This window comes from Podarcis cretensis, assembly GCF_951804945.1.
Source record: "Podarcis cretensis genome assembly, chromosome: Z".
Lineage (NCBI taxonomy): Eukaryota > Metazoa > Chordata > Lepidosauria > Squamata > Lacertidae > Podarcis > Podarcis cretensis.
The window spans coordinates 11,835,433-11,859,575 of NC_137184.1; the positions used below are offsets into that span (position 1 = coordinate 11,835,433).

Below are 24,143 nucleotides of genomic sequence, written 5' to 3' on the forward strand. Positions count from 1 at the left end.
TCAGGTGACACATTTTAGGATGAGAACCAATTGGTATATGACCTATAAATAGCAAGATTTTATTATTGTGCCCCAGAAACTGAAATTCTGAATACCCTCATCCTCTTCTGGAACCATTATAGTAACTGCAGATTACCAAATAGAGGTTTATTAGTGACAGAACAATTTTCTGCACATGTGTGAAAACAGTTACACTTGCACATACATCTGCTTATGCATTTCCAAATTGCAGCAGGTACTCCTCAAATTTATTCATATTGGCATTTTGTTTGCCAACAGCAATCAGACAGGTACCCCAGTGAAACCAAGGAGGAGTGATGGCAGCATTCACTCCCTTCTACTGGCTCTTTGCTCTTAAACTCAACAGATATTTGCTCATGCTCAGAACCCAACTCATAGCTACTAGACACTGACTTTCTATGTTTTTGGCCTTCTAATATAACACACAGCTTGGCTCATTTGCTTGAGTTGCAGAGTCACTTCATCTGCAGGGTTTTCTGGCAAGAAATTTATTTCATCAATTTACCACATGCCACAGGTGGAGAATAATTTTAAATGTTATGGATAGATGACATGGAAGGGCAGTTTGGGCTGTCAAGAGAGGTGCCTTTTGGAGATAACCATTCTCTATAGATTTTATCAATGTTTAAACAAGACTTAAAAAAGAAGAACTAAAGAACAACAATCCATTAACAATGTCCTAACCCGTTTATTTTTATCTGACTTTTTCTAAAAGATCATGTGTTATGCATCATTATGAAATTCTGTAGCAATTTTTATATGGCTTACTTCCACATTCAGAGATGCCTCTACCAAAAAAACCCCACAGGAAATCTTGGAAAGGAGGGACACGTGGGAAGAATTAACTGAAAACCAAAGATAAACTAGGGGTATGATAGAAGAGCACACACAGTAACTGGTACTGATGCAGCAAGAGGAGCACTGCAGAACCTGGGAGCAAAGATCTACCTCCCTTCTTAGAAATGCTTCAAATGCATCACCACCACACCTGGGACAGAACTCTAGTCTCCATTCTACCTATCCCACAATGCAGAAATTGAATCCATCACTGAGATGAAAAATCTGGGGTAGGGGAAGAGGATGATGGTAATATTGCTTGCCATGCCTGGCTCCTCAGTTTCACCAAGGCATCTGTCTGATGGCTGTCAGCAAACAAAAAGAGAAAATGAATAAGTGTAGAATAGATGCCACAGAAAGCACTTTAAGTGGATGGAACTGAATAGGTAAGGTGTAGTATGGGTATTTGGGGGGGGGGGGGTGCACACACACATTTTAAATGCTATGTGAAGTATGTTGTAGGCCAGAAGTAGAAAATCTGGTGCCTTCCAGGTGTTGTTGTACTACCACCATCCCCAGTCAGCATGGCCAAAGGTCAGGAGATGTAGTTCCATGTTGGCTACTTCTGCTGTGCATTGTGATGGTAGCCAGATGGAATTCTGTATTGCAATTTATTAGTTCAAGAACAAATGGAAGTTTGTAGCTTAGTGCTACTGCTTGAGGTGGAGTGAGGTGGGGTCAGTGGTGCTTTTAAAAATTTTTATTCATCTTCCGTTGTAATTTTTTGACAAAGTCCCCCATGATATTCTCGTGAGGAAGCTGGTAAAATATGGATTGAATGATGTAACTGTTAGGTGGATTTGTAGCTGGTTGACTGACTGAACCCAAAGAGTACTAATGGTTCCTCATCATCCTGGAAAAAAGTGACAAGTGGGGTACTGCAGGGTTCTGTCCTGGGCCTATTGTTGTTCAGAGTCTTATAAATGACTTGGATGAAGGAACTGAGTGGGGGGTGGGGCTCATCCAATTTGCAGATGGCACCAGCAGATGAGGGGTAGTGAATGCGGCAGAAGACAGAATCAGAATTCAAAACGACCTTAACAGATTGGAGAACTGGGTGCAAGCTAACAAAATGAATTTCAGTAGGAACAAATGTAAGGTTCTGCAATTAAGCAGGAAGAACCAGAGGCACAAATATAGGATGGGGGACACCCCCACAGTACCACAAGATTAACATGAGTCAACAGTGTGATGCAGCAGCACGAAAAGGTAATGCTGTTCTACGCTGCATCAAGAGAAGTATAGTGTCCAGATTAAGGAAAGGAATAGTACCACTCTATTCTGCCTTGGTCAGACAACACCTAGAATACTGTGTCCAATTCTGGGCACCACAATTTAAGAAGGATGTTACAAGCTGGAGAGTGTGCAGAGGAGGGCGACCAAGATGATCAAGGCTCTGGAAACCAAGCCTTATGAGAAACACTTGAAGAAGCTCGGTATGTTTAGCCTGGAAAAGAGGAGATATGATAGCCATATTCAGATATCTTAAGGCAGGGGTCCTCAAACTTTTTAAACAGGGGGCAAGTTCTCTGTCCCTCAGACACTGTTAGAGACTGAACTATAGTTTGAAAAAAAATGAACAAATTCCTATACACACTGCACATATTTTATCTGTGGTGCACAAAAAACAAGAAAAACAATATAATATTTAAAATGAAGAACAATTTTAATCAACATAAACTTATAAGTATTTCAATGGAAAGTATGGGCCCGCTTTTGGCTAATGAGATGGTCAATATCCAGTTGCATATTTGTCACTGCTACTTGTAGCAAGTGATGCAAGCAGCTTTTGGCTCATTCCACCTGCTCATTGCAAGAACTAAGTCATGAAGAAATAAGTTTGCTTTTCCACCTCCTCCCTCCCACACCTTTTTCCTTTAGTGCTGTGTATTCCCCATTGTAAGCCTGAGAAGGCGGTTTCTTCGCCGACATCTGCAAGCTGCAATGTGACAACACCCCCACCACACAGCACAACTTTTGTGGTTTGTGTGGCCTAGCAGCATGATTAAAAAACAACAACACTTTTTTACTTTGGGGGTTAAAATTAAACTGAAAGTTAATTGGGTCGGCCCCACCTCTGCTTATTTTCTGCGAAAAGCTAAAACAGCCCATACTGAGCCCTTACCGAAAACGAAAATCCACCAGCTGGAACTGCCTAGCCAGAATCCAAAATCCAACCAGCAAACAAAGCCTCCCTTCAGCATCCCAGTCCTTACCCCGTGGAAGCTGAACCAGCGGCCCTCAGGCAGCTCCTGGACTCAATCTCCCATCAGCCCCTGCTACCAGGTCATTCTGGGGGGGCTGATGGGAGTTGTAGTCCACGAGCAGCCTGAGGGGGCCCACAGGCTTCCCACAGACCTGCCTGAGGCCCCGCGTGAGCGCCAAGGCTGCAGGGTGTTGAGTGGAGGCCGGCAGGAGCTAAATGCGTTCCCTCAGCCCGCAAGGACAGGGCTCGCCCGTTTCCAGTGAGGAGAGGCAACAAGGCCTCACAGGCCTCACAAAAAGGGGCGGCGTTTGTGGGCCAAGGTGGGGCCAGCAAGGGGAGCCGGCCGAGGCCCGTGAGGGGAGAGCGAGCATGTGACAGCAAGAGAGAGCAGGCGGGTGGACAGAGGAGTCGCCAGCCTGGCCCACAAGGCACGGGCGGCAGCAGCGGGTTTTTTCCTTGGGCTGGGGGAGCCTGCCTCCCTGCCTCTTGCACCTGAAGATGCCGGCTGGCGGTGGCAATTGCCGGGCGGGCTGGGTTCAGGACCCTGGTGAGCCAGATCTGACCCGTGGACCATAGTTTGAGGACCCCTGTCTTAAGGGCTGTCACATGGAAGAGAGAGCATACTTGTTTTCTCCTGCACTGGAAGGGAGAGGGTCCCTTCCAACTCTAAGATTCTATGATTCTATGTTTTCAGTCTATAAAATATCATTTTTACAGTGTTTGGACTCTTTTATCCCTCAAGCTACTTAATTAGATATTATGAACACCTTGGAGACAGAAGTAATTTTGCATTCAGGCTAAACTGCTGTAAGCTGCTCTGGGCTACAAGATGGAGGAGAATGTATTTTTGAATTGGTGTTCAGAGCACCTTTCCTCAAATCCCAAGTATTGATATACCTAGGATTGAAGAAAATTTCCCAAGGACTGAAGACGTGGGGCTTTCCTCAGCATTCTTTATAACATCTGACATTTGCTGCCTGAGCTTCACGGCTGAGTGGGTATTTGAACCCTGATCTCCCTGGTGCAAATCCAACCTGCTATCCAGTATATCACAAAGGCTTTGACAGTACTTCAGCATTGGAGAAGATTCCACATCAGAAGCGAAACTCTAGAGATACTTTCCAACTTCATCACTGGTACTCGACTGAGGGGGCTCTTCCAACATCACATTTTCCAAAGTATTCTTTCCCCACCTCAGAAAAAGCACTACACCTGAATTTCACCAAGTTTTTTCTTCTTCTGCTGCTGCTGGTAGTGGTACTATGACTATTCCTTCCCCAAGTGGTGCTTGGGATTGCATCTCCAGTCACCACCACACAGGCCCGAGAGGGGGGGGGAAGCTGGATACATTTGCCCTGGGCTTTGGAGGGCTATGCTGGCTTGGGGGGGGTCCCTGCAAGGGACTGGCTGCTATTTTGCTTCAGTTTATACTGTCAGTATAAACAGCCCCCACATGTGTCAGCAGAGAGCATATAAACACAATATGTTCTGCCCTCATCCCACTCTTTTTGGTGATGTGTTTCTAGGCACTTCTGGGTTTGGCGCTGTGTGCGTGTCTTTTGGACACAAGTTAATTGGTTAACTTTATTCAGACAAGACTCTTGACCCAAGCTTGGCATAGGCCTGCTACAACATAAAACCTTTGTGCAGGGATCAGGATGTGAAAATTGTATCCATTGTTGTGCATAAAGCTCTCCGATAGGTATTAAAAACCCACCCACAGATGAAAGTATGCTTCTGAAGAGGATCCTGCTTCACTGGCAAGGACTAGAGACTCATATTCTTCTTCACCCCAGTGCTACTCTCTCCACTACTAGATCCTACTACCACTAAGGCCATAACCCTAGAAATATGCCCACCTGAAAAGCAAGCTAGCCTGTGTATCTCCATCTTTCCAGAACAATTTAAAAGCTGAACAGTGTAATGGCAATGGCCCAGGGACCTTGCAAGTTATGGTTAAGAACTGGAAAGAGAATTCACTTCAAGATATTTTCTCAAATGGAAAAGTACTAGTACCTTGTTTTGTCCCCTACAGCACCTCCATCTCCCCAGCCCCACAGAATAAGAGGACCCTTTCACCAGTCAGCCAGCTCCTCTGGGAAGGCTAAGTAGACTGCATAAGGCAGGGGTCAGCAACATGCAACCCATGGGACAGATGCAGCCCATGAAGACCATTTTACTGGCCCATGAGCCACCCCAAACTGAGCCGCCTGCTCAGCGAGCCCCCCGCGTATTGTACTAAACCAGCGCACCACGGCTCAGGGACTCACCAAGCGGTGCTGGAAATTGCGTCTGTGCATGCGCAGATACCGGAAACCATGTCTGCGCATGTACAAATGCCAAAAATCACTTCTGTGCAGGCGCAATTTTTGGCAACTGGGCATGGGCAGAAGCAATTTCCGGCGCCACGGACATGCACAGACACGATTTCCGGCATCATGCTGTGCCAGTCCAGCCCACAGACGATCTCTGTGGGAGTGATCCGGCCCATGGCCAGTAAACCTTGCCAACCTCTGGCATAAGGTTTCAGTTGACTCTAGCTCCCTGCAAAGACTGTGGTAGTTGCCTTAGCAGGGCCTCTTGGAGCTGTCCAAAGTCCTGTATAGTATTTGCTTTACTAAGACTTGTGACTACGCACGTTCTGCTTTCCCGTGACACATGAAACGAACAGGCATTTGAACCTGTGTCCCCTTTATCCAAGGCACACACACTATCCATTGTACCACAGAAGCCAGTTTTGTGGCATAAACGCTCTCAACTTCCTTCTTTTTCTTCTATGTTATTTATTTTAAGTGCAAGATGGAAGGAAATTCTGTGTTAAGTCCAGAATTCACACAGTGACGGGAAACATGGAAATTCTACTCCAACAAGCCCAATGGCAGAATGCATTAAAGCCTATGCAACAAGGGAAGAGAGTGCTATTGTAGTTTTGCTTCTGGTTTCAACACCACCACCAACAAAGTAGAAAGCATTTCAAGGGACTTCAGCACAAAGCTATAGAACTTGCAATATAATAACAGTGCTCATAGGAGGAGAAAGAGAAAAGGCAGCCTGTAAAAAAGAGAAGAATTCTTTTATGCATGCAATGTTTCTGAAAACTGGAGTGGTGTTAATGAGAATTGTTTTTACAGTAAATGTGTTTTACAGTAAAACTGAGTGTCATAGCCAAAGACTATTCAATGTTTCTCTGCAGGTTAGTGCATCTACAGTAGGCTACAACTGAATGAAGTTGTCACACACTGACGTCCGGCTTCAATAATATAGCCCCAGCATCAGAATAGTAGTCCATGAAAACATTAAGAAAGGCTCAAAAGTTACATCACCTAACCCCCTGCCTTATCAACACTCTCTCACAAACCCATTTCCTGCTAAAGTGTTCTTTTCAGCAGAGCAGGTAACAAAGCTGCTAGCATATCCAACTGCCAAAGCTATTGGAAGAGACGTAGGAATGATGGTATGCAACAAGTTTTGAAAATGCAAAAATTAGATCCATTTGAACTTTTAACTACTCTTAAAGTTACTAATACATTTGTTCACTATTCATCCCCTGTGTTATTATGTCTATTTGTTTCTAACTTTTGGCATCTAATTGATAATTTAAATGTACTGTATATTTTCTATTTTATGCAGATAGAGGTTGCTATTTATAATATAAATACGGTACAACTAACTAAATAAAAGATAAATGTAAACAGTATTCTGCCAAACTCATTAGCTTTTTTAAAATTTGTAATCCACAGTTAATACTTTAAAAAAGTGCTGATCCTTAGCTAGAAAGAAAGCCACCTCCCTCCCCACCCCAAGTCTAACATATGATGTAACAGGGGTGACTGTCTCTCTTTCAGAAAACTCCTGCCATATTCTCTTGCAGGCACAGTGAATGGAAAAACAAGAGCAACTGTCAGACCCATTGGCTCAGGGATGGTGCATTGTTGCACGGAGGGGGCCATTTGGTTCTCTGGGCAGTGGTGCAGGGGCCAGAAAGGCGCTTTGCCTCAAAACCTGACCCCTCCACAGGTGGTCCAGCTCCATCAGGAACTCTACTGCTTGCTGCCATGCCACAGAGAGAGGAAATGGCTTGGTCTTCCCTGGTCTCCTGCACTCCAGAAGGATCCCTCAGTGATCTGGATCAGCCCCTCTGTGCTGCTGCATCTCTGCAGATGGCAAAAAGAGAGGGGAAACCTGCACCAATCTCACCCCTTGCTGCCTCGCCTAGAGGACAGAGGCCTGTCCCTGCCTTATCGGCTTCTGCTCTGTTGCTCTTCCTGTTAAAGGACCTAATCCTGGCTATGATATCACAACACTAGCCCTCCAGGTCCAACAAACATGTGTCATGGCCACCCAATGGCATGAGGTGGACTCCCCTACTTCAAGGCGGAGATTCTTCTCTCCCACCCTGGCAGCACCTTACCTCCACAGCTTTGCCGCTGAACTCTTGCAGCAAGTGGGAGATGTCCAAGGGCTCGAAGGTGCTCTCAACAGCAAGGTCACTGGCCAGGAAGCATTTGGCCTCCAAGAGCTGCTCCACAGGAAGGAAGGTGCCAAAGACCCGAAACAAGAGATGAAGGTCAAAAGATGGCCACGGGGAGAAAGTACTCATTCATTCAGAGCATTTGTACTCCTCTTCTCAGCCAAAAAGGCTCCCAGAGAGGCTTATACAAAATCAAAAACAAGACACTCCCTAGTCACAGGCTCACATTCGAATAAACAAACCAACAAACACAAACAGAAGCTTCCTTTGACCTTTGATAGCTCTTTGCCAAACTTGGTGATATCATTATTCTATGTCCTAAAGCTAAGTCCCCTGGAAATGCCAACTTTCACTTACCCCCAGGAGTCTTTGAGAAGCCATATTCTAATCTAAATAAGCAAGAGTCACTACAGCAAACCTCTGCCAACCTCTCCACGCTGGGGATGCCAGAACCTCAGTTCAAACAGTCACAGCCTCCGTTGCTTGGTGACATGGAATGCACGGCCAGCATGCCAAGATTCCAGGAGAGTCCATGTGGCCTAGTGGTTAGAGTGCTGGGCCTGGACCTGGGAGAGCAGGGCTCAATTTCCTGCTCAGCCATGAGACACACTGGGTGATCTTGGGCTAGCCACTCCCTCTCAGCCTACCCGGCCTCACAGGATTCTTGTGAGGAGAAGATGGGGAGAAGGAGAAAAATGGATGTCACCTTGAGCTGCTTGGAAGAAAAGAGGGATATAAATGCCATAAACAGATTCATAACATACCAATCCATTTAATAATAAAGTTTTTAAAATGCTGGAGTGTGTGAAATAAAAGGACCAACACTAATCTGCCTATCTGTTTTGTGAGAATTTATTTCTACATATTATGAAGTGGAATTCTGCTTAGGTCCACTGAGTGTCAGTTGTTTGCTTTCCATAATGACTTGCAAGACAAAATAGGCAATGAGGAAGGAAGGGAGAGCAAAGTAAAAGCTTGGCCACTCCCTGGGATGACTGCAGTAGTGCCCCTGACCTACTCACCAGGTTTATTGTAAAAATGATTCAGAAAAATGTCTCATTACATACCCTGAACACTCAAAAAGCATTTAAAAAGTTAAAACCACTACTATGCTAAACAGAGCAGCACAATATACTCTTAATACTATTCACAAACATAGTGAATAGTGAAAACTCCAGCATAGCTGCATGTACACTACCAGGTTATGCAAAACATACATGGAGAGTCATCTGGGGATTGAATGTACCCAAATGATACCTGCAGTCCACTTGAGCCTGGGGCTTTACTTCTTATTTGTCAGAAAACAAACAAATATTTTTCTACTCATCTCCAAGAGAACATTTATAATTGACCATTTGCTTCAACACAAAAGAGAAACACAACTCAAAATATGCTGCCGGAACAAGAATTTCCAGGAATTTGGAATCTTCTGGAGGTCAGCTTAAGATCAAATGCTACGTGTTACTAAGACACATCTCTCAAATGCAAATGTTCAATTGCAATGCCAGGTACTAATTAAAAGCTTTAATAAAGGCCAGCAGGGATTTAAAAACAAACAAACAAAACACCTACAGTACTGAAAAGAAAAGGAAGCCTTCTTTGCATCAATGCTAACACCAACCATACTTCAATACACAAAAGAAATAATTCTTATGTATCCAACCTTTCTACTCAGTGAAAAATATCTCCACAAAACTTACATTAGGAGAGAAACACTATCCTGGGAAACAGAACTTGAAGATAAGAAAGCAAGGGATACTTCTGAACCTAACCAGGCTCCACAGAAGTAATGATGCAACTCTTGTATAAACCTGTCCATACATATAGATCCACAGAGCCCCAACTTCAGGCACCCTTGTCTGTCTTCAGAAAGCACTGGGTTTTCAACATACCTTCCCTAGATTTCCATGTCCTTCATACCAGGTAAAAAATGTTTCCCTGCACCTCCTGTCTTTTTACTCAGAGTGTCAATGTATATTGTGATTTACTGTTGCTGTTTTTAATCTAGTTTTTATTGCAGTTTTATCTGGATGCTTGTTTCTGCTGCTGGGCTATTCCAGTTTCATGAGAGTTATTTTAGTATGGATTCTGTGTTCTCCTTTTTTATTATTCTACCAGCCACTTTTAGGAGAGGTAGGGTATAGATTCATTTAATACAGTAAATGCATTTTTAAAAAGTAAAAAAGCAGCATCTCTCACTGCATTATTACTCCTACTGTATATTCCATTGCCTCTGCAGTGTTACATAGCCATCATACATAGTGCAGGGCATAGAAATCAAAGACAATCTTGAAAACACAAGAAACAAAAGTTTGCATAGACTTGGAAATGAGTTGCTGAGCAGACATGTGCCAGGATACTGCCAGTTAAGCAGACCTTTGAATGAATAAGTGGAAAGAGTCAGAGGAAATCTTCAACTGGGGAGAATTATCTGTTTATGTCAAAGACTTCTCCATCTGTGAAAACATTTCTGTGGGACACTTGAAGCACCAGCTGCAGGGATGGGCTGTGTTCACGCATCACACATCTCCACTGTTCTGTGACTTTCCCATTTAACTAGGACAGCCACAGGACAGTTCCAGTGTGTGCCAGGGGAATTGTGGAACAGCCCCACAGCTGTTAGTCACATGTAAGGGGAGATGTTAGAAAGTGACAGCTTGGCAGACCAGGAGGACCCTGGCCTCCTACCAGGAGTGGCCTTTGAGGCTCACTAGAGAATTTAAAGGCCCCATTCAGGGCTGCTATCTACCTAGCAGCTCTGTGGTTTTGCAGACCCTGCACTAACTACTCTATCCTGATTCAGGCACTAAAGAAACTAAAACAGAATGGATGCTCAAGTATACTGGCAAGGGCAATGTTGACCCTATATCAAAACTGTAAGCACCCTCAAAATGTTAAAAATTGCATCCAGTAGAAAACCATTTAGAAACCCTTACCTGCATGCTACCATCCCCAGAGGCCTCAACTAAGGTGCATGGAAGGCTGGTAGCTACTAAGTATTCCAAATAACCCCCTCCTCAGTACTAGCAGAAGACCTCCATCTCAGCTGCCACTTCATATCATTTATCTTCATACCACTTCATACCTCTCTTGTTGTCTTAGCTACACAACAGTGTCTGGCACTACCTGCTTGCTGCAGATGCTCTTGTAGACTGTTATCTATCCCTTACAAATACCATTTGGGCTTACAAGAAACCTAGCCAGGAGGAGGGCTATTTCAGGCCCCTCACTCAATTTTTTACTCTTCACTTTTTAAAGGTAAATCTGTAGCCCATTTATGTGCAGAGAAACAAGAGATAAGTGTGCAGGCAGTTTACAACCCAACTGCTAATTATGTAACAATGCAATTAATTATTATTATTATTATTTTAAAAAACCTTATTATAACAGGTATTTCTGTTCTGTTCTGTAAGGATTCTCTCTCTCCACTATCTCGAAATGAGCATGTGTGCAACCCAGGCTCCTTACCCACAAACATGGGACTGGTTTATAATGGGGAGGATTGTGTTGGGTAATAACACTGATGTACTGGCTGATGCAGACTCATCTTGTTAAGACATCAAAACAGGGCAGCCAAGAACCAGCAACCTTAATAAGATGTAAGATGCAAATAGATTTTAAATAACTGAAGTTGGACAAATCAGAAGCTATGTCTCAGACATAGCTTTCTTGAAGGATCCTGTCAGCTTGTCTTCCATGTCTGCAACTTCAGAGTTACACAATCAAGTAAATTGCCCACAAAGATCCAGAGAATCATCCAGCAATGAAATACTTTCACTTCAGAGCCTGGTGTGTGAACCGGTTTGGCATAGCTTTGCTATGAATGGCTGGTTTGCAATGCCTAACATCAGTGCTATTTTTCTAAATTTGCTGGAACTCACCATGAACTCACCTTTGCTCTCTTTGCTCTTTGGCAAAAAAAAACCAGCCTAATATGGGCAGCAAATTCCTATTACTATTGTAGGTGGTTTAAAGAATAAATTTTAAAAATTCAAGCTGAATGTTAGCTGTTCATCTCCCAATCAAGCGAGGAATTGTTTTAAGGCACATTTTTTAAAAAAGAAAAGCTATTTACATGGTTTGGTTGGGTTGAGACTTAATTCATTCCAGGGAAACAAACTCCCTGCTCACCTGTATAAACACTTCTACCACCTCACTTGACAGTGCTTATTATTAATAGGTGTAAGCAGTGCTAATTGGAGCATACTGGCAAACACATGACCCCTTTCCCCTTTATTTTTTACTGCAGGGTTTGTAATATTACCCAATTAGACCAACTCCCATGATTCAAGCTGCATCAAACTCTAACTTGCAAATCTGCAGATGTTACAACCTGGCTGTAAATCTTGAGATGGCTCTCCAAAAGCTAAATATATTTTCAAAGGCACAAAAGGGAATAAAATTATATGTCTTAAATAATTCAGTTAACCTCTTCTCCCTCCCTCTTCCATGCTCCCATTTGCCTAAATCCAGTTAGGTCGCACCTTCTAAGTAATTCATACTATGGCTATACATACAAATGTCATATTAGAGCTCTTTATTAGCAGAATAAACATGCTCCACCTCTTTTAAGGTCATCAGGTGCAAATGCCCACATTTTCTATCTATTAAGAACATAAAATGAGTCATGCTGCATTATTTATTTTAAAAAAATACATACATAAATATAAACAGTCAATGGGCAGCGGTCATATGAACATAAGAGGAACCATGGTGAATCAGACCAAAAGGTCCATCTTGTCCAGGAATGGGGAACCAGTGACCCTTCAGATATTGTTGGACACCAATTCCCATTAGTCCCAGCCAGCACTGACAATGGTAATAAAGAATGATGGGAGTTGCCGTCCAATAACATCTGGAGGGCACCTAGTTTTCCATCTCTGGTCTAGTCCAATATTCCTTTCCAACAGGGAGTGGCCATCCAGGCGCCCCTCTCACTGTCACCATTCCATGTTTTTGGGATTCAGAAACACACTGCTCTTGAACATGCAGGTTCCATTTAACTATATGGTTAAAATCTGCCAACAAACCTAGCCTCCATGAATTTCTCTAATTTCCAGATAAAAGGCAAATAAACTCAGTGGTCATTATTACCATATCTTGTGCCAGTGAATTCTATGCTAATAATAAAGGTTTCCTTTTGTCTGCCCAGGATCTATTGCCAATCACTTTCACTAGATGACTCAATTGTAGTATTACAGACTAGTAAAGGGGAAAAAGTCCTCTGCTTCCTCAACAAAAGTTATTATCTACTTTCTCATTTCTCATGCCTTCATATAATCATAGCATCATAGAATTGGAAGGAACCCTAAGGTACATCTAGTCCAGGGGTCTGCAACCTTTAAGACAAAAAGAGCCACTTGGACCCGTTTCTGAAGAAAAAAAAATGGGAGCCGCAAAACTCGTCATTATAAAAATAACTTTTTTGTCATTTTTTATTATTTCTTTGTTTGACCCCTCAGAATTACTCCTCCTCATAGAAATAAACGTTAAATTAACAAGTTACCTTTTGTGTGTGTGTGTGTGTTCTTCACTCCCCTTCAAAACAGTGACCAGCGTAAATGCCCCCCTTTCAATGCAGTGATCAGCGTACATGCCCCTTACAATGTAGCGGGCGGGCGGGCGGGCGGGCGGGCGGGAAGGTGATGTCGGGACGGTGTGTGACTAACGCACGCACCGCCCACATGCGACGTCACAGACAGTACAGTGCCCGCCACAGTGGGGAGTGTCAGGGCGCACAATGCGCCTCCTCCCCTCACTAGTATCCGCCCCGGAGCCGCGGCAAAGGTGTAAAAGAGCCACATGCGGCTCCGGAGCCGTGGGTTGCTAACCCCTGATCTAGTCCAACGCCCTGCAGTCTCAACTATGACAGATGGTAATCCAACCTCTACTTAAAAACCTCCAAGGAAGAAGAATCCACCACCTTTCGAGGCAGTCTGTTTCACTGTCAAACAGCTCTTACTGTCAGAAAGTTCTTCACAATGTTTAGTTGTAATCTGCTTTCATGTACCTCAAAGAAATTGGTGGGGGTCCTATGGAAGAAAACAAGCTTGCTCCTTCTGCAATGTGACAACTCTTTAGATATTTGAAGATGGCTATCATGTCTCCTCTTATCCAGGCTATACTTACCTAACTCCCTCAACCATTCCTCATAATGTTTGGTTTCCAGACCCTTGATCCTTTTGGTTGCCCTCCTTTGCACACATTCCTGCTTGTCAACATTCTTCTTAAATTGTGATGCCCAGAACTGGACACAGTACTCCAGACAGAAGAGAGTGGTACTATCACTTCCCTTGACCGGGACTGTGCTTCTGTTGATGCAGTCTGGAATAGCACTAGCTATTTTGCTGCTATATCACACTGTTGACTCATGTTAAGCTTGTGGTCTACTAAGACCCCCTAGATCCTTTTCACATATATTACTGGTATCCCCCATCTTATATTTGTGCATCTGGTTCTTCCTGCCTAAGTGTAGAATCTGACATTTTCCCTACTGAAATTTATTTGGTTAGTTTGGGCCCTGTTCTCTAATCTCTTAAGCCACTGTGGCAATGGCTGCTCTTCCCAGTTCATTTTATTTTAAAAATAAAATAAAATGAGGTAATATCCTCAGCATCTGTTACCAGAAATGATGTGAGCCCTTACACTCGATGAACCCCCCACTCCTTGTTGTATGGACTTTAGAACTGTAACATGGTAATTTGTTGGGACTGTGATTCTTACCCACTTAAGTCCTTGGATAGTGCTAGGTCCTCTTCAAGCAGTCTCCTGTATGTCCTGAGCCTAGGGTGCAACTGGAGGGATCACTGCTAGGTGTGCTTTGTTTATGGTTTGTAAGTTCGCTGAGCAATGGGATTTTTAAAAAAAGCAGTGGCAGTGGTCAGACTGCCACCTCTGAGAATTCAGGTTACAGTGCATTTACAGCACCAATGAGCTGTTCTCATCTCCATCTCTCTCTCTCTCTCTCTCTCTCTCTCTCTCTCACACACACACACACACACACTTAATTTTCAGCATGCTACACCAGTCTTACTTTCAAAACCTGTAATTTTCACACTCCAAAATCACAGTATTTACTAGCAGAGTTGTAAGATACAGCAACACGGCCAACAAACTGGGTATTTAACCAGCCAAAGAGGAATAATTTACAGGATATGTAGCAAAACAAAGTACAAAGGGAACACCTTTTTTAAAAATAGGTACAGTTGTATAGCTCCAAAAAATCAGGTACAGTTAACTATAATTTCATTCCACCCCACCCCCCATTATAGGTAAAATGATACAAAGCAGAAGCTGACGATAAATTTTTCCTTTCAGTTTTAATCAGGCTTCCTGTTGTACAAGCGCAGCAGACAGTGACGCGAGACGCTGCCTCCCAACTTCGGTTCACCTTTGCAGTTCCACCAGGGACACCGTGTCAAGATTGTTCAGCTTTTTTGATGAGTGCTGCGTGGGTAACTAATGTGTAAATGCAGATACGTATAGAAAGCAGTTTTGACAGTGATGTATTGCAACTGGTTCCAGATGTCGGCACGGGATGCTCAGCCAGGCACCTGGGGCCTGGCTGCTGAGGCGCCACAAGAGCACCAAGACAGTCTTCAACTCAATCACAAGGTTTTAACCCTCCAATTATAATCTTATTAACAAGCCACCATCACTCCAGCTTCTGATTTCCCTCTGTCACTATGACTGCAAAATGTATTTCTGTTGCTGCACCTTAATTTTACATTAAGGAGGAGGAAAAACTTTTAATATGAATCTGAGCAATAAAGCAAGTGGTTTGATTTCATAGTAATAATGGCTGGGACCTAGAAAGAGTGGAGCTGGAGAACAAGAGAAAGAGCTTAAAGGTTTGGGGTTCCTAAATGAAATAACTCATAACAAGTTGCAACTACAATATCTGAATTCTATGAGACATATTCAAATTAGTTTAAAATCCTCTATCTGCAAAGTGAGGTGTTTGTTATTTCCTTAGTTTGGTTAATGTTGTTTCCAGAATTAGTTTTAGTAGAGTTTGGAAGCAGGCCAACAAGTAAGAGGGCAACTGATAAGAAGGTCTTCTGAATACATCCTTCCTCCTTGACCATTAGGTATCACAAAGAGTTTCTGAGTTAACCTGACATCAAGTGGAGCAAAGGAAGCTGCCTTATGCCTGAACAAACCAATGGTCCATCTAGCTCAGTACTGGCCATGCTTGCTGGGACTGCCTGCCTAGACTGACTGGCAGAGACTCTGCAGAATTTCAGACAAGACTCTCTCCCAGCCCTACCTGGAAAAGCAGAGGACTGAACCTGACACTTTCTGTATGTAAAGCACATGCCTCATCACTAAGCTGTTATAGCTGTTCCGCTTAAGTCTCATTCACTGCCAGGAACGTGTACTCAATTTTTAAAACAAATACTGATGTTTTGAAGGTTGCTGTTGATTCCACCAAATGTTGCAGGCTGACTCCGGGCCAAACTGGCTAGCAACAATGTATCTGCTGGTTAAAATTAACCTTATATAAAAACATTTCACTCGCTTTTTCTCACAACAGAAAAAGTACATACAAGTATTGACACAGGCTAGAAGCACCTTGAGGAGAGATGGAGTAGAAAATGATTTAAGAAATAATAATAAAAAATACAGTATCTAATTGCTAATGCAAATTTGAACTTTGAGCAATAAAGAGGGGTTGTCCCTTCAAAGAAACAGCTAAAACCTTTTGATGCTATAATGAGCTTAGTCTGCCAGGCTGCCGCAAGTAGAAAATTGGCAGTCTGGGGAAATATGGGTTCAGGTGACACTTCTTACACAGAATCCTAGTGTTGCCTAGGGCAAGTATCTTTCAAGCCCAGTTTCACCCATACATAAAAGTGGAGGAATATTGACCAGCTTTATAAAAGACGAGGGCAAAAACAATCAAGGATCAGGTACACAGTCTGGGATTGCTTCTGGATCCAGCTATGTCACTGGAGACCCAGGCAGCCTCAGTCACTAGAAGAACCATTTATCAGCTGTGCATGGTACAACAGCTAGGACCATTCCTGCACAAGGGGAGCTTGAACACAGAAGTTCAGTTGAGGTGTTGGCGACTTAAAGACTGGATTATTACAGTGTTTACCATGTGGGGATTGTCTTGGGCTTCATCTGGAAACTGCAGGTGGTGCAGAATTTTAAAGCCTGGTTGCTGAGAGGAGTGAGGTCCTGTCAGCACATAACACTTCTGCTCAGAGATCTGCACTGGTTGCCAATTTGTTACGAAGCCAAGTTGTGAAGATAAAAAAAATTCCTTCCAGTAGCACCTTAAAGACCAACTAAGTTAGTTCTTGGTATGAGCTTTCGTGTGCATGCACACTTCTTCAGATACCAAGTGTGCATGCACACGAAAGCTCATACCAAGAACTAACTTAGTTGGTCTTTAAGGTGCTACTGGAAGGAATTTTTTTTTTGTTTTGACTATGGCAGACCAACACGGCTACCTATCTGTAAGTTGTGAAGATGTTACTATTGATATATAAAGCCCTTAACAGCATGGGACTAGTTTACTTGTAGGATCATCTTACAGTATATGTGCCCACTTGACCACTTTAATCTGCAGAACTGGCATTGTACAGACACCACACAATACTTGTTCTACACTTGTAAGAAATCAATTTTTAGTGTGAGAGCAACTACAGTTTGGAACTCTCTGCACAGTCACCAACTCCTATGGGCCACAGTGTCTTTAGCCCCCTCTATATTGTTTAGAAGGAGCTCAGGCCCCCTCACCCAATATTGAAGGGGTGGAGGAGCCCAAGCATCCGGCCAGCACCGCCAACTACCTCCTCCTCTCACCCCTGCTGCCGCGAGGCTCTCAGCATAAGCAGCTACAGCGATCGCAAGTTGGGTGGGTCCATAAGTGGCCAGCCCTCTTGCCGCTATGGAGCCCTGCTGCAGCACTCTGTTGCCATTGACATTTCTCCCACCACTGCCACTGACTGTAGTTGCTGTGGCCGACGCGGCAGCGTCTCCCACTCTGGCCACACCAGCCTCAGTCATGTGCAGCCCAGCTGGCAGGAGGCTTGCCTGGTCCACCGCCAGGCTCAGTGGGCTGGGCTAGGTGCTTAGCTTTCTCCCAGCTTCATGTGCGTGATGTCATAGGTGGAGTGCGACACTGAGCCCCATCAATGTTGGGCCCAAGGCCACACCTCTGTCAGGCAGGCACCTTCAACGTACAGGCATTCCCCCACTTACACAGAGGTTATGTTACGGGGCCCTGCGTGCATAAGCAAAAATTAGGTAACTGGGGAGCACCCGTTAAGCAGCCTCTACATGCCTGGTTTTTTCCTGTTCTCCAGCTCTCTCTCCACATCACCCTCTCTTCTATTAGCTTTGAAGCTCTGGGGCCAGTTGGAGCCTAGAGGACATGTGGAAAAGCAGCAGTGTGCTACTTCGCACGTCAGCTGTTAGGCAGGGAGGCTGAGCAGTCTCTTTGGGGCTTTCCCCACCCTCAGTGAAGTTCTCTTTGGGATTCAAGGAGGGTTTCCTTGCAAACCATGAGGACTCTCCTGCTTTCTCCCACCATTTCCTCATTTGATTCTATTTATTTATTTCACAGCACTGCATGTAAGTGGTTGTGTGTGAATCAATCATGCATAAGTTGGGGGGATGCCTGTATTCTTTTCGGCACTTGCTTAAAACATTCTTGTTTAGTGAAGCCTATCCAGACATGTAGATGTTGACTTGTTTTATTTTTATTTTTGGTTTATGGCTGGTCATTTTTTAAAATGCTTTCAATTGCTTTTTAAACATTAATAATTAATATTTCTTGTAAACTGGTTAGAGGTTTCACTACAATCAAGTAGTATATAAATTTTGTTAAATAAAATCAAAAGGAGTACAATAATTATTATTATGAGTTTTTTGTTTTTTTAAAAAAAAGCAAGTATGTCCAAGTGAGAATTATGTTCATACTATGCCTCACAATATTAAGCAAATCAATCTTTCTCCATGGTTAAATAAGAATGACATATAATGCACAGACACCCAGTCTTCCAAGAGCCAGCAACTTTCATGTGGCTAGGAAATAAGCTCCAAACCATGCTTCCAACTACAGGAGAAAAGGGAGAAAGCAAAATCCAGTATTAAAAAAATAAATAAGAGCCTAATTAGTTTGATAGCAGTCATAGTCGCAGCACTATTAATGCTAATGAGCTGCGGGGAAGACAGAACCAAAGGAAACCATGTATAGGAAAGGCAGCGTTTAACCTAGAAACCTAATAAAGTTGCACCTCTAGCACAGGGAGTATTTGTAGCTCAGCTCCAACATCAGTGTTTGGTCTAGAGGGATTTCTTTTCCCTCAAACAACCTGTCTGTCTCCCTTCTCTTCTGATACAAAACTCCCAGCTCCAATCAAAACATCTCTCAAGGGATTGCCCTACAGCTCCATGCAGCTCCATGTGGTTTTTGATATCAGGCATTATCTCATTGATCAAGTGCAGCAAAAAGCAAAGCTGCTGCTTAGCCTAGAACAAAGAGGGAGACCCGGGTTGCTGGGTTTCCTCTATCACATCAAAAAGGGCTAAGAGTCTTTTAGCCTGAAAAGCAAGCAGGCTGCTGGCTAGAAATACACAATGCAACCATCACCTTTACCTTCAAACTTGGCACAAGTCAATAACCTTTTATTGGGGGGGGGGGGGAGAACTAAGCTATGTGAGCAATTGGTCAGTTAGTTAAGTATTTTTATTTATTTACTTACTTGATTTGGGGGGGGGCAGCTGCCTCCCATAGGTCTGCTCATGTTTATATACCATTGCTTTGCATGGCTCTTTGCAAGCAACATAAGAAACAACAGGCATGTCTCTGCCTCTAGGAGCTAAATTCCAGCTATTAGGAAGGCAATGGGACAAAGGGAAGAGAGAGGCAGAAATAACATGATTCATGAAGACATGGTTAACTGGCAAAGAGCTAAATGGGAGGGGAAGGGGAGGCAGCATCACATGGTTGTTCAGGGAGGCGGGTCCAGTTTTTTCTATGGAACTCTCTCTGCAGGGAGGCTCTCCTGAGTCTGGTCGCTAACCCTGCCATCTTTTCAACACAAGGCAAATACCATTTTTACATTATCCCAGCTCCCCCCTCCTCACTTCTACTGATTTTAATTGCTGCCCATTGCTATTTCATGACCTTTTGAAAATGTATGTCTGTGTGTTGCCATTTCAATCCTATAAACTGGAATCTTAAAAATATTGGCTAGTACAAAATCTAATAAATAATATTTATATTATTTTAACTGCTGTTTTAATATTGTTTCATTGAAACGGTATATTATATAGAAATAATATTTTCATCTTGCATAAGCTGAGTGGGGTGGATTTAATTTAAGAAAAAATATTAAATTATTAAAATCCTTCCTCCAAAGCATAAGCAGATGTGTTTGGGACAAAATGTGACTCAGAACTGCCAGTTTTGGTGGCAGGGCACAGATGTAAGGATAAACTGGCCAGTTCCTGCTATTTCTTCCCTAAGTTTATATCTTAGTTTATACCAAATTTATATCTAGACTTGCATTTAAAAATAATACCTGTAAAATTTGATTGCTAGTACAGAGTGCATTAATGAACATTGCCAGATAGCACATAAATGATAAACCGCTAAGGTTTCTGCTATCTTTATTGGCCACTCGTGGCACAAGCTTCTGGCTAGCCCACATAAACCATTCTGGAAAGGCTGTGCTGCTCTCCTGTCATGTTTGTGTATCCATAAATAGGATAGGTAAAGGATTCTTCTGATTATTAGAGACTTTGGGTTTTGAAATCAGAAACTTTATGGCCCAAGACTAGGACCTAACTTAGTGAGCTAAATGAAGGTGTGTGCAATCAGGCCTTACGGCCACAGAATTACTGACTGTGCAAATCAACCACTGGCTTTTCTTAACATGAAGGACTGCAAAGGTATCTTATTCAGGCTGGGGCCTTACCTGAGCAGTAAAGATATTTCTACCTTTCACTCTTGCTTCATTCTAGTTCTAATTTACCTATGTTGTTCTTTCCCCCTGCCTCCAGCTCTGATCCATAAGTCAAAAAGACACCCCATTTCTGACCCCTGGTTATCATTCAATGGCTGCCTATGGGGCAGCTGACAGAAGTAAATAATACAGTATGCACAAGTCACTATAAGCTAGCTCTCACATTCTTATTATTTGGAAGTACTTGTCAATATTCAGTTCTTTACTCGCCTTTGCAGTGGCTATGGTTAAATATCACTGGATAGGAGCATTGCTGGGAGTAGAGTTCCTTCAAACTCTCAGAACAAACTATTTAAGTAATTTTCTTCCTCCATACCAGTTCCCAATTGCTGGCAACATTAAACAGATTGTGGAAAACTCTTCAAGTGTTTCACACAATGAGGGAGTGAGGGCTTAGAGAGATGAATCCCATGCAAGGCCCACAAGGAGAGAGAACATAAACATGGAAGTAGGAAGCATTTATTGACTAAGTTGGGAAGACAAGAGTCCTAAATGTAGAACAGCTTCATAGGTGAGCCAAGTGAGGCAGAAACGTCAAGATCATTCAAGAAACTATTAGATACCATCATGTGGGGAAACAAGAGTACTTAAAAAGGGAATGCACCCTGATGCTTCAATGGGCTTTTACTCAATGGCAAACTACATTTCTTACAGCCTCATGCACATTTCCTAGACTCTTTTCCGGGGCTGGGCAGTGAGACGTGAAGAACCTTCACAGGTTACTAATATTCTAAAGAGCAAACAGCCCCACTGACAGCAGAACTGGGAGCTAGAAGGCTCCCATTTTAACCTCAACTGGAGAGCAAACAGCAGTCCTCTGCCTCTCCAGCTCTACCTTCTTCCACCCAACTGTGCCAAAGATAAGTGCTTAATGTGTTAGCCAGAAGGACTGAATTCTTTTTATCAGGTATTCTAATTACAGCTCTTAAGTAGACCTGCTGTGGTTGAAGAAAAAGCAGCCTGAACATGTTCAGAGGTACTTCTCTTCAGCCAGCTTGCAGCAGTAAGGGATAAAAAATAAAAGGTAAGGCTATCACAGCTAAGGATATCAAAACAGACTCCAGATTCAGATTAAACCCTTTATTGCTATTTTCCTTTATAACACGTGAAAAGAAGAACCAGGTGAGAGCATGCGAATTCCACTAACAGGTTGAGCACATCTTTCCTAGCGCTTTGCCCATTAGTTAAATGGTCTGTTCCAGCAGCTATTCAAGACCAACTACAGGGTTTCAAAAATCACACACGAATCACTGAAAAGTGTCCTTTCACAACTGGTAAGCTGCTTTCTCTGCAGCAGCAACTCCTAAAGGCACCAACTGCCAATAGGCTTTCCTTCCAAAAGCTGTGGAGTTCTTTCATTGCTGCCATTTATTCATATTATATTATTTCATGTTTATCATGCTTTTATTTAGTTTGTTTTCAGATGCCATGTGAATCCATGTCCTTAGAAGCCAACTCCTATGGGCCGAGGTCCCTTTGCCCCCCCCAATAAAATATATGAGAAGGTGCCCCCCCCCCAGGTTGCACTGCCATTCAAATGGTGTGTGGGCATCCTGTGATTGATTATACAGGGTGGGACTTACCTGGGCTCCCATATATTTTATTCAGGTTGTTGATCAAAATGCGGTCAGGATTATAAATAATTCCGAAAAGCCATGGTCTGGTTCCTCTGCATCCGTTTTCCAGCAACAGTACTTGGCTTCTGTGCTGCACTAGATGGAAGAGTTCTGTTGGGACAGCTGAGCATAAAGGTTTCAGCATATGAATAGCACCACTGTTGCCACTAACCAGACTCTTGTGGGCATAGCTACAAAAGTGCTCTCACCCCCAAAGGTACTCTTCCATGGTCTCCTGAGACAGACGGATGCCAACAACAACAAAAATAGTTTGGGGTTGGTACATTTCTCCATGCACTTTTCCCTGCATTTTCAATTGTAGATATGGCCACTGGCTCACTATGTATTGGTTCACACCCACTCTTCATGTAGTCCTGTGCTTGTGTGTATGTTCACATAGAGGAATTTTAACACTGAGTATGCTGTCAGACTTTTTATACACATTACTTGAAGTTCCACTGTCTTCTTCCTGCCCCGCCCCAAATCACACACTTCCTTATACCTACTCAAAGATGTGTTCAGTGAAGATCAGAAGATTCCCTACCAATATAGTTGAACTAATAAATAATTTCCTCAGAACCATTTTGGATCCTATGGCATGAATGTGGCAATTACTCTAGTAACAAATCAAAGCCTAAGTTAAAAGCAAGTCACAGCAGATGTGCTAAAGAAAATGTATTCCGAGGGACAGGAGTGTGCTACAAAGCCATGCTTGCTAGCTGCAAATGGATATGAGAAATAATCACACGTTGCATCTCCAAGCACAGACATTAAAAGGAGGATGCTGCTTAAAATGTAATCTTCAGCACATGTGAGCACCTCCCATGCGATAGAGTGAGTGGTTGCTATGGTAATGCTCTTTACTGAAGGGAGCCTAAAGTATGTAAAACCCATTTACTGATTAGCATGTAAAAAGTGCTTGAAAGCCACACTGTGTGCTGGTTACAGGATCACCTGGTCATAGATATCTGCAAGAGAGACATAGCCAGACTTCCTTCTGGTCTGGCATATATGTTTATCTTACAGGTCTTTCAGACTTTGGAAGCAGGCTCCATTTTGATTTCTCCTAAGCAAGGCACCTAGATGTGGGACTTAGATGATATGGGTTAGAGCACTGGTAAGAAAGTCTCAAGTGCAAGTGGTGCCACAAAGCAGGATTAGGAGGACCCATAAACACAGTAGGGCTGCCTTGCCAAATTGTTAAGCAAGTGAAATCATCCCCGCTCCCCTAGTAACAGAGTTTAAAATTATTTAACAGCACAACAGCTATTGATCTTTTTTCTATGTATAACCATGCTACCACATTGTCACTGTTTCAGAACTTAAACTGCACTGCTTGCTGTAGAGTTGCCACAACTGTTCAACTCTTCTTCAACTGTGAAATTGCCAGAGACACTTCCCAACCTTTTCCCTCTGTCCAGGATTTCAAGTCACACCAGATTAGCACAAAGTGAACTAAGCTGCGGTACAGCTAGCACTGGAACATTCAAACCCTAGTTTGAATGTGTGACACTAGTCACATCTGCTTCATTCTAGAGTAGAAGCTGGAAGTTACTAATACTCCCCAGCTAAGCACAGAGTGGGGAGGACTGTCCTTACCTATTTCTTGCCTAAGAAAGGATTCTGGGATGAAAATGTAGGAACAGCTCTGAGTAAAAATACTTCAGAAGTGACAAGAGATAGTGATCTGCGAACAAAGCAGGAACAAAGTGGCTAAGGCACTAGTTAGTGTAACTACAGCAACAAGTATTTCATCAATAGGAAATAAGAACCAGAAAAGCAGCAACATGGGTTACATTCCTCTGTAAATGGCTTTAGCAGCTAATAGATGATCTCATCCAAAAAGCAAAACCAACACTCAGCTTCAAAGAGATCTAGTATATGAATTGTGAGGAAGCTCGAAGTGGAAGTCAAAGGGCTGGAAAGACTGGCAAAGTGATTGTCCTACAGCTACTCACACCTCACATCAGCCACATTGGTATTACCATCTGTTCCTGTGTTGTGAA

At 43.1% G+C, this 24,143-nt stretch overlaps 1 protein-coding gene across 8 annotated transcripts in view; it reads right to left on the minus strand.

The window, feature by feature from the left end:
* Nucleotides 1-24,143, minus strand: part of PBX3 (PBX homeobox 3) — a 240,090-nt gene that overhangs the window by 145,290 nt on the left and 70,657 nt on the right. The gene's annotated exons all lie outside the window — the stretch shown is intronic.